At 39.3% G+C, this 15,773-nt stretch overlaps 1 non-coding gene across 1 annotated transcript; it reads right to left on the reverse strand.

The window, feature by feature from the left end:
* Window positions 1-14,849: 14,849 nt before the first annotated feature.
* LOC112083200 lies at window positions 14,850-14,955 on the reverse strand. Its single transcript, XR_002897498.1, has one exon. It is a non-coding gene; the product is annotated as a small nucleolar RNA R71 (small nucleolar RNA).
* Window positions 14,956-15,773: the final 818 nt, after the last annotated feature.

Raw genomic sequence — 15,773 nt, forward strand, 5'->3', positions numbered from 1 at the left:
TACGCTTGAAAAATTTACTTTTTTTATGTAGACTTTGGTAAACTTGAAATATGTCATGTTAATAATGTAATATGTTTGTCTCACACATGTTGTTAATTTCCTAAGTTCCACTTTTTTTTTCTTCGTATAATACAAGAACTATTTTGTACATTATCAGGAAGATGGAAACACAGAACTCCATGACGTGCTTCTCAGTCAAGAAATGGATTTCGACCTGGAAATGGATCCAGAAGACGCTTTACTCGCAAAAGCACTTAAGAAAATTTCTCAATCTTCATTTGTAGCTGATCGACGCAGTCAGAAGATGCAGATTGCCCATTGATTCATGTGTCAGAGAGCGATTGGGAAAGTGTAGAGTGGTCACGGACACGCGAGTAAGCACATAAACACTTTTTTAGTCATGTCATAAACACTTTTAAATTAGAGAAAAATATTGAACTTACACGTATTTGATTATTTATTATTATTATTATTTTTTAATTATTTCAAAGACTTATTAGTTGGTCCCCTCGTGTATAATATAGAAGTAGCTAATCGTTTCATGAATAAACGACAGTGGTTGCGCACTCCGGTAAGTATCTTTAAAATTGATTTTGTTAAAAATCATAATGTGTTCAACTTTGCCAATGTGGTTAACCGATGTTAATGTTGCAGGAAATGGATGGAATTATGTACTTATTTCGAGAGTACAATTCTTTGGACCGCTTTCAACATGCTCGTGTTGGCTTCATGACCTATAATTTCAGCGTCTCAGTTGGTGCTGCGTACAAACAATTGCTGATGAATAAAAGAAAATATCAGTTGGACCAGTTGCTCATAAAATATGGATTAGGAGCGCTTCCTGCACATGGAAGAACAGACAAAATTTGGGGTGTCGACGTTGATCGTATATATACTCCGGTCAATGTCCAGAACAACCACTGGATATCTTTGTGCATCAATTTCGAGCTGAGAACAGTGGAAGTTTTTGATTGCGACGGGGGTAAACACAGCCGGTACGTGGATGCATTCGCAAACATCATCCCTAGAGTTGTGAAGGAAGTTCAAAGTTACAAAGAGAAGAAGAACCTGGTTATTAAACCGTACACAGTAAAATATGTTCCGATGAGGCCTGGGATCAATAGGAGCTCATGTGATTGTGGAGTTTATGCGCTCAAATTCATTGAGTGTCACATGCTTGGACTACATTTGTCTTTGCTTAACGACGACAACATTTACGCAGCTAGGATGAAGATCACCTATGATCTTTGGAAAGCAGCACATGATCCAATATATTGATTGAGCGGATGAGAACGTATGTGCCTCCGAAAGCAGTGTGCTCAGATGATATTGTAGACTTGTTATAGGTTTGACATATTTCGTTTTAGGTGGTTCAGTTTTTTTTTTTTTTGGCATCGTGTTTTTCGTTGCTTGACATTGTGTTCTTGACGTAGTGATTTTATGTTGCTTGATCTGATTGCTCATGTTTTTCATTGATCTAGAAAATTCAGCAACACAAGGTTTTCTCGTAAAAGAAAAAATATTCTACATGAACTTTTTAGATTAGAAATTTAAAAATAAGAAAGTCGTTTTTTTGGTGTTGAGGAACCCTGTAAATGCAATTTTTTGGGTTAGAAAGAAAAAACAAAAAAAGCCTGGAACTCTATCGGCTAAGAGAGTTTGTACCCAAGACCAAGTATAGTGGTGTACGAAGGGGGAACCAATAAAGCTGTTATAGAAATCAAGAATTTCTCCCTTGCAATATGCTTTAACTATATAATGTCGTTTTTATTAAAAAAAATCTGGAACTCCGTCTAGGGGGTGTCAAACCCAGGTCTCAGAATACGAGTGCTCAAAGGGGGAACCAATAGAGCTGTTGTAGAAATCAAGAATTGGGCCCTAGCAAATGTTTTAATGTGTTTCATTTTTTTTTCTTAAAGAATCTCTGAAATCCCATACGACTTGTTGTGCCTGAAATTCATCACATATCGTACAGAGCATCTCTGAACTAAGTTAAACCTTCAGTTTGGCACTTAAACTTGAAAACCAGTACAGAAATTGTCTTTCATAAAGTGAAAATAAATAAGAAAACCAAATAAGCAAAACGAATAACAATATAAAAGAGATAGAGAAGAGCCTATATTGGCATGTCACATGTCCCTCTCTTATGTCCTTCGATACCACAGCGACTGCACTTGTGCTTCTTAGACCGTTGTGATCCTTGGGACGCTCGTATCTTGTCTTCCACACTTTCGTATCGTCGTTTTTTTCTGCGTCCAGCTGCTCGTCGCGATTCCGTTTCTACAACTTTGGCATGTTCAACATGATCAGGGACACACCAATCATCCTCAGGACCTGCAATTGGATTAATGCATTCCTCATAAGCTGTTCTCCATGCCTCAGTAGTGTAATAATGATCGGTGAGAGTGTGTATCTGCTGGTTCACAGAAAACGCTGCTTTAATTTCATGCCGACACGGAATTTTAAGCAAGTCGTACTTGCCACATGAACAAGTTCTTCTGCCCAAGTCAACAAGACAGTCATATTTGTCACCTCTGACCAAAAATCGATCCTGGCTAACTGGGTAAACAATGAATGTTTTACCCTTATCAATCCTTCTCTCGATCTTCGTCTCAACCTCAACTGTTAGAGGAGCCTGATGCTTTGAGCTAAGTTTTTTTACGCTCATAAAACCAATTGGTTAACATTTATCTGATGATGTCGAGTAGAGGAATAACTGGGTATTTTCTAGGAGTTAGCAATTTATTATTTATCGACTCAGCTGGGTTAGTGGTTCTAACATCGTACCTAAATCCGGGGAATTTGCATCGTACCCATTTCTCAACACCAGCGTCCTGAAGATACTTTCCAACAGCTGGACTAATAGAACAAATGGCAGCAAACTTGGTATCAAAAGCAGAAACTCTGTACTCTTTAGAAGCCTTCGCAATCAAACCAGTCAAACCCTGTGTCTTGAAAAATGTTATCACATTATTCAGCAAGTGGTGGATACAGATACCATGGCTAGATTGTGGGTACACTTTCTCAAGTGCTTTAATTACGGAAACATTTCTATCTCACACAAAAGCCAAACGCACCTCATCTGCAATGACAACTTTTAGTTGCCTCATAAACCACTCCCAAGACAGGTCGTTCTCTGAATCGACAACCCCAAATGCGATCGGATATAAGTTCGAGTTGCCATCTAATGCTGTAGCAACGAGCAAAACTCCTTTATATTTGTTTTTCAAAAATGTCCCATCCACAACAATCACCCTGCGAATAGCTTTGTAAAAACCTCGTACTGATTGACCGAAAGAGAGAAACAGAAACTTGAAACGTCCAGTAATGTCAGTTTCATACTGCGTATGGGTCCCTGGATTCGCTTCTTTCAGATTACCAATAGTTTTTGCTGAAGCTGTCCTACCGACTACGTCTTTATTAGAAGGAGCGCATGTATGTTGAGCGACATACTTATTGATTCTGAAATACTCTGACCCTTCAAGACATTGTGCACGAATACGCCAGTTGCATGACTTCTCTTTGCAGCGGATACACCACACACGTTTGGTTGATTCCAGTACGTTGTAGTCAAAATTATACTTCATCGCAGAAATTTCCAAAGAAGCCTTCAACTCTGTTTTGCTTCTAAAAATTTGATCCTTCTTTACGACATCAAGCAAGTTAAGCCGGACGTTCTGCTCACCGTCAACTTTTTTGTCAACCATAATGGATTCATCAAACTCTTCCTCCACTTTATGGCCAATGCCTCTAATATCATCATCGCCTGACTTCACAACCTGATCGTTTTTCATATAGCTTGAATCAGAGGTTTTCTTCATCAATTCGATGTTAATCGGAATCTCAGGATGTTCAGCGTACGCAGTGAATGTCACACACAAATTTACCGAGGTTTTATTCCCAGAGTACCCAACAAAATTTTTGAGCTGACGATCATTAGCGATACTCACTGGTGGAGAGCCTACAGTATCAATCAAATCAATCGGTAGATAACTAAACTCAGCTTTGTGATCGACTACTCCATAGTCTTCTAGAACCATTGTTTCTAACTCTGCGAGAGTCGTATTTGATTCAACAGCAACTAACATAGCTCGTTTTTCTGCATCAGCCACAAAAACCCACTTCTTATCTGTTCCTCATTTCCATGAACCACAAATGACATAGATATGTAGCATGTTTGAAGCAGAAAATATGTAATTTTAGGAAAAATCTGCTTGATCAATGTGAAAGAAGAAGAAGAGAACGATGACAGCCAAAAAAAGAAAAAAACGTCAAAACTAATGAAAAAACGTTGAAAATTAAAAAATAAAGATTTTCGAAATATTTAAGATCTGGAAGTTAACTAATTTTCCTAGATTTTCTCAGATTTTGGTAGAAGATGTACTCTACGTTAATGTAGAATGCAGTCAGGTAGAAGATGCATTCTACGTTAATGTAGAATGAAGTCTAACAGGTAGAAGATGCATTCTACGTTAATGTAGAATGACGTCTAACAGGTAGAAGAACCGTTCTACAATAACGTAGAACCTGGTCTAACAGGTAGAAGATGTATTCTACTAACATGTAGAATATAGTCTATCTAGTAGAAGTTATAATCTATCAATCGGTAGAATCTATAAAAACCTATAGAAAACGACTTCTACAGGCTGGTAGAATATGTGAAGAACTATAGAAATAGGATTCTACGTGGACATAGAACATAGAACATGCATTCTACCAAGCAGTAGAACGAATTTTAAAAATATTTTAAAAATATTTTCTTTCCATAAATGATATACGAAAATACTTTAAATTCCTTTTTAGGTATTTTCGAAATTTTTAAAATATAGTTTCGAATTTATTTTTAATTATAATTGCCATAACTGATTTAAAAGGGCAACTATGTCAAAAATTGACCAAAAAATAGAAAACATCAAGGGGACAAATGTTAATTCAATTGACATTATAAAAGCAATTCTCCCTTTATTGTTTAGTCTAGTGCTCTCTTTTATATGTTGATTTGAGAAGATCATTTTAGTCTGCACATGCTTGATTGAATCAAGACCTATTGTTTTATTTATGAAATTAGAATTACATTGTGGTAGAATTAGTAAACTCGTTTGAATTCTGAACATAAAAAATCTCGTTCTGATGAAATGTTTGGTTGATTAATTAACACATTGGTTTTAATGACATTATAGTAATGAATTAGCAACTGATGATGATTGATTCAGATATTATAAGTTATTCTTATCTTTGTTTAAGGTATCTGTTCGATCATACTTTCATGTTTATATTTAGGTGCATTTCATTTTTCTGATTTTAAGATGAATACTTGACCGAAAAAAATCCACAGATTCATGAGAACAGTAAAACGAAGATATGATTATCAGAATGTGACATACTATATTAAAAAAACAAATTACACAGTTATCATAGGCCGAACAAGTGATTATATATGAAAATGATCATAGACATAAACGTGGATATGGATATGGTCAAAAACCCATATTCTCACTAGAATTGATTAAATAAAGATGGTAACATAGAAAAAATATTTCTCTCATGTGATGATGAAATAAACTAGTGTGAGTACAACATGAGTTAGTATAAAGAATATTAAAGGCTTCGGAAGTCCAGAGGTGATTCCTATGGGATGATTTGAAATCATTGATGGATTATACTCTCCTAAGTCTCAAAAGTTAAGAGAATCTAAGATAAAATACATGATCCAAGTTGGGTATGATGTTGATTCTGTATTGAGATTCAATTCGAGATATATAGACCTGAAGTGTCATCATTTTAAGGGTTAAAATTAGAGAATCTCACAATTCATAGTAAGTGGAACGTCCAGATGATCATGTTCACACTCACATTCAATAAATCATACGTAAAAGAAATTTAAAAGATTTTAAGATTTATCAAGCTGAGACAATGAGTGAAAAAAATATTAAATATCTTCACATCATGAGTATTACCCAAGGCAGTAAAAGTATATTAGAGAAATTACTTGCATTCTCTGTTGGATTGTAGTACACTAGTATATAAGATATAAATGAGTCTAGTAAACAAAAAGTTTACTGAAAATCTCATTGTTTTGCCATGATCGGTTATTGATAACACCATATTTATATCCATTTTCATTAGTGTTTTTTTATGCTATTTCAAATATTTTAATCATTTTTAAGTGTTTTTATTATGATTTTCTTAAATTTTTAGTTTCAAAACTCTTTTCAGGTTACTTAGGCAAAAACAATATAAATTGGAAAAAAAATTCACTTTTGGCTAATATTGGACCGTCAGAAGTATCACATCCGATGAAGACCTTCTCACCTTCCGATTAAGCTCAAAATTAGATAAAAGATAAAGGAGACAACCAGCTTTCTATTCCATTTAGATTGAACGCAATCCAATGGTTGGATCATAAGATACATCCAATTTACTGAAGACATGTTATGCAATCTCGCGAAAGAAGCAAGAGAAGGAATGAGGTTTGGACCTCATAGGCCAACTATCACGGTCCAAAGAGCTCGTGACCGCGGTAAACAACCTCTTGGCTGCGCCTCCAAGCCTACACCCGTGGAGGAACCATCATTTACCAGTCCCGGAGAGCCTTCATCCGCGACAAGCCCAATTTCGACGCTAAGGCCCATTTTCAAGCCCAACTCATTCTCTCTTCAAGAAAAGCCATAAGGACGACCAGATAGATTTGAAGACCTATAAATATGTATTTTAGAAGACCTAATTTCGTGTGTGCTCCTGTGCCCTTGTTAGGGAGGCACCAAACTTTTATTTCTTAGGTTTAGGTTAGGAGATAGAGATAGAGATTCTTTTCTTAAACCCTTGTAATTTCTTTTCATCTATCTATTCAGTTTATGCTTTTACTTTACTGCTTTTCTATTTCAAAACCAATGATGATGTCAAGCTCATTTATATCTGAGTAGTTACCTTGTTAGGTAAAAGGGCCATCAAAAGTGACCGCATGATCGATGACATCTAGATTTTCTTAGACTAAGGATTTCTTATTTTTACATGACTCTCCCATTCATCCCATTTTTAATGTTGTATGCTGGATTGATCACCCAATGTCGGATCTAAGGTTGAATCAGAGCCACAAGAGTGATGTATCATATTGACTGAACTGGATCTCATGGACATAACCATCGTAGGAAACGAAAGCTACCTACGGAGAGGACGTGAGCCGAAATGAATTTCGATCAAGATTTCATGATCTCTTTCCCGGCAAGAGATGAAAGCTACTTTTCGAGTTATACTGATTAGATGATTAGGGTGTCCAGAGTTGGCTAATCTTAATAGCCCATATCTTCTCATACATCAACATTTCTCTCTAGGGTTCATGATCTATAGCCCAAAACCTACGTTACTTATACTCCACCTCACGCAGGGGAAGAATCGTCAAAGAGGAGGACGAGGATGATGTTGACGAAAACCTTTTTGCAGGTCTTCAGGGTCGATTTTCCCAGCAACAACAACCCGCAGAAATTGTGGATCCTCGGAATGACAACCACCGCTGGGAATCGGGTTTAAACTCGATCTTCCTGACTTCCATGGTAGCCTGGCACCCGAGGAGTTGCTTGATTGGATCATTAATGTGGAGGAAATATTAGAGTTCAAACATGTGCCGAGCAACATGCAGGTACTGTTAGTTGCGACACGTTTTAAAGGATGTGCCTTGGCTTGGTGGCAGCAGATTAAAGAGTATAGGGCTTGCACGGGTGATAACACCGTATTTTGACCACTTTTATGGATCGTTTTAAAATAAATTTTCTATGTGTTTTATTGCTTTCAAGTACTTTTATTACGTTTTTCTAGTATTTGTAATTCCATGACCCTTTTCAGAAAACTTAGGGAAAATCTTAACAAAATGGATAGAAGACCAGATTTTCAGCTCAGAGTCAAACCGTCAGAATTTCACCCCCGATCGAAAGCCTTCTCACCGTCTGATCCAGCTCAAATTTGGAGATCTCAAAGATGGAATTATCAGCTTTCCAGCACACTTTACATCTTGGCAATCCAATGGTTCAATCAAAAGTTACGCGAAGAGCAAGATGTCCCATAAACCAGCTGGCAAACAGCCATTTCACCACGGTCAGAGGCTACCCGACCGCGGCCAAGCATCCATTCCCCGCGGCCACGTACTTCCCGACCGCGGACAGCCAACTCCGAGTTAGAATGCCCATTTCTGAAGCCCAAATCATTTTCTCAGCCTCAATTCCGGAACCCTAGACACCATGGAGCATTGGAGACTATAAATACTTATCCTTTAGGTCATTTTTAAGAGAGACCAAATACTTTAGAAGAAATTTTACTTTAAGCTTTTGTTTTTAGGTTTAGGGAGAGAGAGATCTATATCTTGAACCCTTGTTCTTTCTTTCTCAATTTCGATTATTGCTCTACTATTTAATTCTATGTTTTTGATTTCTTTCATCATGTCTGAGTAGTTTTATTGTTGGGTCAAGGGGATTTTCGATGGGGATATATATGTTCGATGAGGATTCCATGAGCTATTGAAGCCGAATCTTAGAACTTTTTCTTCTGAATTTAGTTTTACTGCATGAGAATAACGTCATGAACTACAATCTGATCCAGATGCTTGGTGACACGAAAGTGCTCATCCGGTGTCAGATCTAGTTTGGGAGAGCAAAACAAACATATGAGTGGAAACCTACCTATGGGCGATTTGTGAATGCTGACGAGTCTTAAACATAATGCATCTTTTCTCTTCCAGGGCTAGAGTGAAAACCTACTGGTCAGGGTTGAGAGAGATAGTTGTCTATGATCACGACAGTGGCGTATTCAGACGTCCATGACTCTAGTTCGAAAAGTTTTAGCTAAGATCTTATCAAATTTACTCTTTAGCAATGTTTTGAATCGTTCATACCCCGGAGAAAACTTCCCTGAAATCCAGCGCCTTCTTTTCTATAGATTTACATCGATTTTATTTCAAGCTTTAGTTCATCATTTTTATTCTCTTAATCGATTTTCATTTAAGCTATTAGGTTTAGCCGTTTTTCTTAATCGATTTTCATTTAAATATAGTTATTAGGTTATTTTAATTCCCGTATTTTCTCGTTAGAATTAGTTTTTACGTTTTAAAGACACCACCAAAACCCTTACAAAAATCGCCTGGTTCTAGAATTCCTTACTTTATATTTCTTTCGAAGGATTTTGTAGGAAATATCATCCTTCCCTGTGGATTCGATCCCTAAGTACTACAATCGATCAGCTGTGCACTTGCGGCTATTGATTTCATTTAGGGTAAAACTTGACACCCTCACGACATCACACATCAGCGGGCAAAGATCGTATTGTGTCATGGGACAAGCTTAAGCATCTTTTTCGCAAATCTTTCCTGTCGTACAATTACGCTCACACGATGTATTCTCGTCTTTAAAATCTTTGCCAAGGTACAAGGCAATTAGATGAGTACGCGGCGGATTTCTTTACGCTATTGGCTCACAACACTATCAACGAGTCGGAAGAGCAGCTGGTTTTGCGTTTTATGAGAGGGTTAAAACAACAACTCCAACTTCAATTGTTGCAATTTAACCCCTCGTCCATTTCAGAGGCTCATCAACGTGCTCTCTTACTTGAACAGAGCACCCGTAATTCGTCGATCTCTTGGTCGTCAGCTTGTACGCGTTCTCTTGGGAATTCTGGTGGAGGAACAAAATCAGACACCATGTCATCAACAAAGGATTCCCAGCGTACCCAAGAGCTGAGTGAAACGCGGCAACACGTTTTCCATGCCCTGCATCATCTAAATGTTTTAACTGTGGCGAAAGTGGGCACCGTCAAGCGAATTTTCCGAAGCGTGTACTTTTTGGAAATGACGAAGTGGTAGATGATGATGACCTTGAGTTGCACGAACAGCATGAGGTTGAATACAAAGTGGCAGTTGACAAAGGTCCACTATTAGTGATTCGACGCAAATTTCTTCTTCCTCAAGGAGTCAAAGAATCTTGGTTGCGGACCAACATATTTTGCTCGACATGTACTATTTGTGGCAAAGTTTGTCTCATAATCGTTGATTCGGGAAGCTGCAACAATGTCATCTCAGAAGACACATCGGCAAAACTAGCTCTTTTTATGGATTCACATCCAACACCATATAAGCTTGTATGGATTAATACAACGACAGAGCTGCGTATTACACAGAGATGTCGTGTTCCCTTCTCAATTGAGACCAATTACAGAGCTGCGTATTACACGCATGTCACCTCCTCTTGGGTCGGCCATGGCAGTTTGATAGGCGCACCACTCATGACAGCTTTACAAACATGTATAACTTTTTCTTTGAGGGAAACCACATTACTCTTCTTCCATCCCAGGAATCAGCAGAGGGTACAACTCCGTCTTCAGTGCCTACTGTGCCACCTACCCTTAGCGATCACACCAAAACCTGTGCTTCTGGTAGATCGTACACAGTTCTTAGCTGAATGTGAATCGAGCATAGTCGGTATGGTTTTTGTTCTCAAACCATCGTCCGCTGCAGCACCTACTGACGTCCCACCGGCATTTCAAAAGCTTGTGGAGAATTTGGTGATGTTTTTCCTGATGAGCTTCCGTCCGGTTTGCCACCTCTTCAAGATATTCAGCGCTGCATCGATTTTGTTCCGAATGCAGTACACCCCAACCGGCCTCATTATCGAATGTCACCTCAAGAACATGACGAGTTGCATCGTCAAGTGGAGGAATTGTTGGCTAAAGGACATCTGCGTGAGAGTTTAAGCCCGTGTGCTGTCACGCCTATGCGTATTCCCAAGAAAGGCGGTACCTAGCGTATGTGCGTGGATAGTCAAACGATTAACAAGATCATAGTAAGATATTGGTTTCCTATCCCACGCTTAGATAATCTTCTTGATCAGATTGGTGATGCGTCCATCTTCACCAAGCTGGATCTTAAGAGTGGATACCATCAGATCCGTATTCGCCCGGGCAATGAATGGAAGACGGCATTTAAAACGCATGAGGGATTATTTGAGTGGTTGGTGATGCCGTTTGGCCTCTCTAATTCTCCCAGTACATTCATGAGCGTCATGAACCAGGCATTGAGACCATTTATCGGGCATTTTGTTGTTGTATATATTGATGATATACTGATCTTTAGTTCGTCTCTTACAGATCATTTTCAGCATTTGCGTGATGTATTTTTTTGGTTTTTGAGGCGAGAGAAGCTCTTTGGTGCCACCAAGAAGTGTTCCTTTGGCGTGACACAAGTTTTATTTCTTGGATACATTGTTTCTCAAAGTGGTTTACGTGTTGATCCGGCAAAGGTTGAAGCGATTCGTTCCTGGCCACAACCGCGCACAGTGACGGAGGTTCACATTTTTCATGGTCTCGCCTCCTTTTATCGCCACTTTGTTCTCCATTTCAGCAGTCTTATGGCTACAGTGACTGATTGTATCAAGGGATCTTCGTTCATATGGACACCTGCGACAGATGAGGCTTTTCGAATCATCAAAGACAAGCTCACGATAGCCCCTGTGTTGGTTCTCCCTAACTTCGATTTAGCTATTGAGTTGCATTGCGATGCATCTAAAGCTGGTATTGGGGCTCTTCTTAGCCAGTCGGGTAAGCCTGTTGCATTTTTCAGCGAGAAGATTGCCGTTTTGCGTGAGCGCTACAGCATTTATGATGTCGAGCTTTATGCGGTGGTTCAGGTAATTAAGCACTGGAGGCATTATTTGTTTCATCGAGAGTTTGTTTTGTTTACAGATCATGATGCCTTGAAACACATGGGATCACAGGATAAGGTGTCGTCGAGACATGCGTCCTGGTTTGTGTATCTGCATCAATTTACCTTTGTCATTAAAGACAAAGCATGTACCCTTAACAAGGTCGCAGATGCACTCAGTCGTCGACATTCGCTCCTCGTGTCAATGCATGTCTCGGTGGTGGGTTTTTCTGTTCTTCCTGATTTATATCCAGCTGATCCTTATTTTTGGAAGATTTGGACCGATGTCCGATGATTTTCTTCTGGTAGATGGTTTTTTGTTTCCTGGCACAAAGTTATGCATTCCTGATTGCAGCTTACGTGTTAAACTTATTTGAGATCACACTCTTCAGCTCGTCTTGGCTTCCTATTTTTGGCCATCGCTACGTCGTGACGTCGAATGGTTTGTTTTACGTTGTGGCGTTTGTCAAGCCTCTAAAGGTCGCCTATAACGCTGGTATTTACCTGCCTTTGCCCATTCCGTCTCAACCATGGACTGATATTAGTATGGATTTCGTTTTGGGTCTTCCTCGTACACGTGGTCATGATTCGATATTTGTTGTGGTCGACAGATTCTCAAAGTTGTTAAATGGTGATGGAAAGTGGTGGGGAGTGGTGGATGAGGTAGAATGGATCATTGATACCACCGGATTTTGACCATTTTTATGGATCACTTTAATGTCTTTTACAGGTGTTTTTATTCCATTTTCAAAGGTTTTGAAAGGATTTCTATGTTTTCGGATTTTAAAAGACTTTTCTTGTAATTTGGGATAAAGAGGCATAAATTGGAACAAAAAGACTCTTTTGGCTAAATGCAGACCGTCAGAACTCTCATGGAGAGACGAAGACCTTCTCACCGTCTGATAACCCTCAAAATTGGACAACTTATAGAAGAATGCCAGCTTTCAAATGCACTTGGTTTGGAGACATTCCAACGGTTGGATCTCAAGATATTCCATTTGCCCCAGAGACATTCGAAGACGGCCAGCAAGTCACGCGACCGCGGCCACCAGCTTATTTCCCGCGGTCACAAGCTTCACGACCGCGGCCAAGCCCCTATTTCCCGCGGTCACGTTACTCCCCACCGCGGGCAGCCAACTCTGATTAAAAGCCCATATTTCTGAAGCCCAAAGTCATTTCTCTGCCTCGATCCCGGAATCCTAGAGACCATGGAGTATTGAAGACTATAAATACTTGTCATTTAGGTCGTTTTTAGACAACCACCTTCATACTTTTACAGAAACCCTTTTCCTTTAGCCGTTTTATGTGATTTTTAGAGAAGATTGTTCAAGTCTGAGTTCTTCAATAGAGAAGCTTTCTTTCATCTCTTTTCTTTACTGTTTTTGATTACTTTTATTAAAACCAATGATGATGTCGACCTCAGCCATGTCTGAGTAGATCCCGAGTTGGTCTTAGGGTTCCCGAAAGGGGCTCTCATAATCGATTAAGACATCTAGGTTTATGGATCTGGGATTTTAACTTTGTTCTTTGTTTATTCTCGTTCTTATTGCATGTATGCTTGATTGACCACCTAGTATCTGATCAAGATAGTTACTGTTGCGAAAGTTTTCAATAAGTATCAGACCTAGAATGAAACAAGCGATTTTTCCGTATGAGTGGAAACCTATCTGCGGCGAGATCGTGAGTACTGACGAGTCTTGTGCAGCTCTTGCGTTATCTCCCTTACAGGGCCAGAGTGGAAACCTACTGGTCAGGGTTGCGAGAAACAGTTGGTTATGATCACGACAGTGACGTAGTCATACCGCCGTACTCTAGCTCTAGAACCCTATATTTCGATATCCGTCAATCCCAATCTATAACCCCTAGTGTTAAAACTGATTATGATCCCGGTAGAGTTCCCAAAAGCTCAGCGTTTTTAGCCATAGTTTACAAACCAATCGATTTTTACTTGCTTATTTAGATCTGCATTTCAATTGCTTTAGTTCGATATTTTGCTTGCTTTACTTCCTTTTCATTCGATTATTCTACTTTTTTCTTAGGATAGATTTATTTGCTTTCTTTTGTTTTAGTTTAATCTGTGAAAAACAACCAACTTCTAAAACCAATCTAGTCTAAACATAAAGTTAGAAACCGTAGAAGAATACCAGGCACACAAATCCCTGTGGATTCGATCCCTAAATACTACAATTGATTAGCAATGCACTTGCGGCTTTCATTTGTTTTTGTTAAAGGTAAAACTTGTTCACTCACGCAGTTGACACGCATCAAGTTTTTGGCGCCATTGCCTGGGATTTGTTTCGCTGCCTTTTGTTATTTTTCTTGTTCTAATTTCTGTTCTAGACACCTGATCTCTAGTTCTTTCTTAAAGTTTTGCTGAATTATCTTTCCCTTCTTTTGTTTTTCTCTGAATTGCATGAATACCAGGCGCAGACCTGTAGAAAACATTTCAATTCTAGACGAGATAGACAGACACGAAAGAGAACTTTAAAGACTTAGACAAACGCAAGGAATGGCCAACGACGACCAACCTGGAGATCCTGTTAACCGAGCTTTAAACATGGACCAAGATGGGTCCGAACATGGAGAAATGAAGAGAACAATCACAGAGAAGGTGATTATGCTCGACAAGATGGAGAAGAGGATGAGGTTCCTCCAAGAAACCATCAAAACCGCGAGAGAGAAGAACGTGAAGACCTTGATGCACCTATCAATGCAGCCGATGGTGACCACCAGGGGATGCAGCCGAATGGACGCGTTAACCGCCCTGTTCAGCCAGCAAATCAACACCAAAGACAAGCCAGGAACCATCGCATAGCTGATATCAATGCACCTACTCAAAATTTTCAGAACCGATCCGCAATTCATGTACCATTTTTGAACCGGAATGAGTTTGAAGTCAAGCCTCAAATCATCTCTTTGGTGAAACAAAACCAATTCCATGGAGTTCCTTCTGAACATCCAATGGACCATATCGAGCTCTTTGAAGAAATCTGCAGCATGATGAGAACAAACTAAGTCCCAGCAAGCTATTTAAAGTGTAAGTTGTTCCCTTTTTCATTAGCAGACAAAGCTCACCGTTAGTTGAAATCTTTGCCTGCAGGATCGATTACTAATTGGGAAGAATGTAAAACTGCTTTCCTGAACCACTTCTATACTAAGTCGAGGTCGAACTAAATGAGAACCAAGATCTCAAGCTTTCAGCAAGGACCGACTGAACCTTTCTATGAAGCCTGGGAACGTTTTAAGGAGTATGAACATGATTGCCCTCACCATGGATTTCCTGGATCAAGCCTGCTGAGCACATTTTACCGAGGTTTGCAACCAAAATACAAACTTTTGCTTGATACAGCAAGCAATGGAGATTTTGGACAAAAGATGATAGCACAAGGAAGAGCCCTCATCGAGAATTTGGCTCAAGCCAATAACAATGATTGTCCTGAATACGATCGCTCGACAAAGCAAACCGGAGCAGACAACAAGGAGATAACCGAGTTGAAGAATATGATGAGCCAGTTTTTGAAAAGCAACAATCGTCCAATCCATGCCTGTGAGACCAACAATGGCACAGAAGACGAAGGACTTAGTGATATCGATCACATTAATCCAGCCTTTCAAGAAGAAGAAGTGAACTATGTAGGGGCACAAGCACCATATCCAAATCGCTTCAAAAATGGCTTCAACAACAACTTCCGGAATGCAAACTACAACAATCTCTCTTATCGCAATCCAAATGTGGAGAATCCACCAGATCAGTACTACCCACCGCAGCAAAAATCCTTCCAAAACAAGTTCCAAGGTGGAAACTTCGGAGGGACAGGAGCTTATCAACCGCGACAGCCATATAACTATCAAGGTACGGGTTGTAACAATCAATTTGTACAACAGCAAGGAGTCACAACGAACCAGCTAGCTTCGCAAATCGGAAGACTTGATCAGTCCATCCAACATCTTGTTATGACTAACAAGAAAGCATCTAAACATGAACGTGAAGGTTGACTGCATGTAAAATGACCTGAACGGGAAGTTTGAAGCTTTATCTTCGCACGTCAAAAATCTAGACGTACAAGTTGCCCAAACAGCCGACTCTATGAAGAGG

The sequence above is a fragment of the Eutrema salsugineum genome, unplaced genomic scaffold (genome assembly GCF_000478725.1).
Source record: "Eutrema salsugineum unplaced genomic scaffold, Eutsalg1_0 scaffold_7, whole genome shotgun sequence".
Taxonomy (NCBI): domain Eukaryota; kingdom Viridiplantae; phylum Streptophyta; class Magnoliopsida; order Brassicales; family Brassicaceae; genus Eutrema; species Eutrema salsugineum.